The sequence below is a fragment of the Salvelinus fontinalis genome, chromosome 3 (genome assembly GCF_029448725.1).
Source record: "Salvelinus fontinalis isolate EN_2023a chromosome 3, ASM2944872v1, whole genome shotgun sequence".
Taxonomy (NCBI): domain Eukaryota; kingdom Metazoa; phylum Chordata; class Actinopteri; order Salmoniformes; family Salmonidae; genus Salvelinus; species Salvelinus fontinalis.
The window spans coordinates 64,905,540-64,910,962 of record NC_074667.1 but is presented as its reverse complement, the minus strand read 5'-3'; positions in this window follow the sequence as shown (position 1 = coordinate 64,910,962).

The following is a 5,423-nucleotide window of genomic DNA, read 5'->3' as shown; positions in this document are numbered from 1 at the left end:
CAACATGTGTAATCTGCTCTTATGTGGGTTAATGTATGGTGATAACATGGTAATGTGCTGCACCAGGGTTACTGGAGGGGAGACCACATCAGGACTGTGGTTCCTATTTCACATGGTCACATGGTTTCAGAGTCATGTGATGGTGCTATATCCTATGCCTCTTTCCATGTACCCCATCTAGTTATAGACATGCTGATATACCCCATCTAGTTCTAGACATGGTGATATACCCCATCTAGTTCTAGACATGCTGATATACCCCATCTAGTTCTAGACATGCTGATATACCCCATCTAGTTCATGTTATAGACATGCTGATATACCCCATCTAGTTCTAGACATGCTGATATACCCCATCTAGTTATAGACATGCTGATACACCCCATCTAGTTCTAGACATGCTGATATACCCCATCTAGTTATAGACATGCTGATACACCCCATCTAGTTCTAGACATGCTGATATACCCCATCTAGTTATAGACATGCTGATATACCCCATCTAGTTGTAGACATGCTGATATACCCCATCTAGTTCTAGACATGCTGATACACCCCATCTAGTTCTAGACATGCTGATATACCCCATCTAGTTCTAGACATGCTGATATACCCCATCTAGTTCTAGACATGCTGATATACCCCATCTAGTTATAGACATGCTGATACACCCCATCTAGTTATAGACATGCTGATATACCCCATCTAGTTATAGACATGCTGATATACCCCATCTAGTTCTAGACATGCTGATATACCCCATCTAGTTCTAGACATGCTGATATACCCCATCTAGTTCTAGACATGCTGATATACCCCATCTAGTTCATGTTATAGACATGCTGATATACCCCATCTAGTTCTAGACATGCTGATATACCCCATCTAGTTCTAGACATGCTGATATACCCCATCTAGTTCTAGACATGCTGATATACCCCATCTAGTTGTAGACATGCTGATATACCCCATCTAGTTCTAGACATGCTGATATACCCCATCTAGTTCTAGACATGCTGATACACCCCATCTAGTTCATGTTATAGACATGCTGATATACCCCATCTAGTTATAGACATGCTGATATACCCCATCTAGTTCTAGACATGCTGATATACCCCATCTAGTTCATGTTATAGACATGCTGATATACCCCATCTAGTTCTAGACATGCTGATATACCCCATCTAGTTCTAGACATGCTGATATACCCCATCTAGTTCTAGACATGCTGATATACCCCATCTAGTTGTAGACATGCTGATATACCCCATCTAGTTCTAGACATGCTGATATACCCCATCTAGTTCTAGACATGCTGATACACCCCATCTAGTTCATGTTATAGACATGCTGATATACCCCATCTAGTTATAGACATGCTGATATACCCCATCTAGTTCTAGACATGCTGATATACCCCATCTAGACATGCTGATATACCCCATCTAGTTATAGACATGCTGATACACCCCATCTAGTTCTAGACATGCTGATATACCCCATCTAGTTCTAGACATGCTGATATACCCCATCTAGTTCATGTTATAGACATGCTGATATACCCCATCTAGTTCATGTTATAGACATGCTGATATACCCCATCTAGTTCTAGACATGCTGATATACCCCATCTAGTTCTAGACATGCTGATATACCCCATCTAGTTCTAGACATGCTGATATACCCCATCTAGTTCTAGACATGCTGATACACCCCATCTAGTTCTAGACATGCTTATATACCCCATCTAGTTCTAGACATGCTGATATACCCCATCTAGTTCTAGACATGCTGATACACCCCATCTAGTTATAGACATGCTGATACACCCCATCTAGTTCATGTTATAGACATGCTGATATACCCCATCTGGTTCTAGACATGCTGATATACCCCATCTAGTTCTAGACATGCTGATATACCCCATCTAGTTATAGACATGCTGATATACCCCATCTAGTTCTAGACATGCTGATATACCCCATCTAGTTATAGACATGCTGATATACCCCATCTAGTTCATGTTATAGACATGCTGATATACCCCATCTAGTTCTAGACATGCTGATATACCCCATCTAGTTCATGTTATAGACATGCTGATATACCCCATCTAGTTCTAGACATGCTGATATACCCCATCTAGTTATAGACATGCTGATATACCCCATCTAGTTCTAGACATGCTGATATACCCCATCTGGTTCTAGACATGCTGATATACCCCATCTAGTTCTAGACATGCTGATATACCCCATCTAGTTCTAGACATGCTGATATACCCCATCTAGTTCTAGACATGCTGATATACCCCATCTAGTTGTAGACATGCTGATATACCCCATCTAGTTCTAGACATGCTGATATACCCCATCTAGTTCTAGACATGCTGATATACCCCATCTAGTTATAGACATGCTGATATACCCCATCTAGTTCTAGACATGCTGATATACCCCATCTAGTTCTAGACATGCTGATATACCCCATCTAGTTCTAGACATGCTGATATACCCCATCTAGTTCTAGACATGCTGATATACCCCATCTAGTTATAGACATGCTGATATACCCCATCTAGTTCTAGACATGCTGATACACCCCATCTAGTTCTAGACATGCTGATATACCCCATCTAGTTCTAGACATGCTGATATACCCCATCTAGTTCATGTTATAGACATGCTGATATACCCCATCTAGTTATAGCCATGCTGATATACCCCATCTAGTTCATGCTATAGACATGCTGATATACCCCATCTAGTTGTAGACATGCTGATATACCCCATCTAGTTCTAGACATGCTGATATACCCTTTCTAGTTCTAGACATGCTGATATACCCCATCTAGTTATAGCCATGCTGATATACCCCATCTAGTTCATGTTATAGACATGCTGATATACCCCATCTAGTTATAGCCATGCTGATATACCCCATCTAGTTATAGCCATGCTGATATACCCCATCTAGTTCATGTTATAGACATGCTGATATACCCCATCTAGTTATAGCCATGCTGATATACCCCATCTAGTTCATGTTATAGACATGCTGATATACCCCATCTAGTTCTAGACATGCTGATATACCCCATCTAGTTCATGCTATAGACATGCTGATATACCCCATCTAGTTCATGCTATAGACATGCTGATATACCCCATCTAGTTCTAGACATGCTGATATACCCTTTCTAGTTCTAGACATGCTGATACACCCCATCTAGTTCTAGACATGCTGATATACCCCATCTAGTTCTAGACATGCTGATATACCCCATCTAGTTCTAGACATGCTGATATACCCCATCTAGTTATAGACATGCTGATACACCCCATCTAGTTCTAGACATGCTGATATACCCCATCTAGTTCTAGACATGCTGATATACCCCATCTAGTTCTAGACATGCTGATATACCCCATCTAGTTCATGTTATAGACATGCTGATATACCCCATCTAGTTCTAGACATGCTGATATACCCCATCTAGTTATAGCCATGCTGATACACCCCATCTAGTTCTAGACATGCTGATATACCCCATCTAGTTATAGCCATGCTGATACACCCCATCTAGTTCTAGACATGCTGATATACCCCATCTAGTTCTAGACATGCTGATATACCCCATCTAGTTCTAGACATGCTGATATACCCCATCTAGTTCTAGACATGCTGATACACCCCATCTAGTTATAGACATGCTGATATACCCCATCTAGTTCTAGACATGCTGATATACCCCATCTAGTTCTAGACATGCTGATACACCCCATCTAGTTCTAGACATGCTGATATACCCCATCTAGTTCTAGATATGCTGATATACCCCATCTAGTTCTAGACATGCTGATATACCCCATCTAGTTCTAGACATGCTGATACACCCCATCTAGTTCTAGACATGCTGATATACCCCATCTAGTTCTAGACATGCTGATACACCCCATCTAGTTCATGTTATAGACATGCTGATATACCCCATCTAGTTCTAGACATGCTGATACACCCCATCTAGTTCATGTTATAGACATGCTGATATACCCCATCTAGTTATAGACATGCTGATATACCCCATCTAGTTCTAGACATGCTGATATACCCCATCTAGTTCTAGACATGCTGATATACCCCATCTAGTTCTAGACATGCTGATATACCCCATCTAGTTATAGACATGCTGATATACCCCATCTAGTTCTAGACATGCTGATACACCCCATCTAGTTCTAGACATGCTGATACACCCCATCTAGTTATAGACATGCTGATATACCCCATCTAGTTCTAGACATGCTGATATACCCCATCTAGTTCTAGACATGCTGATACACCCCATCTAGTTCATGTTATAGACATGCTGATATACCCCATCTAGTTCTAGACATGCTGATATACCCCATCTAGTTCTAGACATGCTGATATACCCCATCTAGTTCTAGACATGCTGATATACCCCATCTAGTTCTAGACATGCTGATACACCCCATCTAGTTCATGTTATAGACATGCTGATATACCCCATCTAGTTCTAGACATGCTGATATACCCCATCTAGTTCTAGACATGCTGATATACCCCATCTAGTTCTAGACATGCTGATATACCCCATCTAGTTCTAGACATGCTGATACACCCCATCTAGTTCTAGACATGCTGATATACCCCATCTAGTACTAGACATGCTGATATACCCCATCTAGTTCTAGACATGCTGATACACCCCATCTAGTTCTAGACATGCTGATATACCCCATCTAGTACTAGACATGCTGATATACCCCATCTAGTACTAGACATGCTGATATACCCCATCTAGTTATAGACATGCTGATATACCCCATCTAGACATGCTGATATACCCCATCTAGACATGCTGATATACCCCATCTAGTTCTAGACATGCTGATACACCCCATCTAGTTGTAGACATGCTGATACACCCCATCTAGTTCTAGACATGCTGATATACCCCATCTAGTTCTAGACATGCTGATACACCCCATCTAGTTGTAGACATGCTGATACACCCCATCTAGTTATAGACATGCTGATATACCCCATCTAGTTCTAGACATGCTGATATACCCCATCTAGTTCATGTTATAGACATGCTGATACACCCCATCTAGTTATAGACATGCTGATACACCCCATCTAGTTGTAGACATGCTGATACACCCCATCTAGTTATAGACATGCTGATATACCCCATCTAGTTCTAGACATGCTGATATACCCCATCTAGTTCATGTTATAGACATGCTGATACACCCCATCTAGTTATAGACATGCTGATATACCCCATCTAGTTATAGACATGCTGATATACCCCATCTAGTTCTAGACATGCTGATATACCCCATCTAGTTCTAGACATGCTGATATACCCCATCTAGTTCATGTTATAG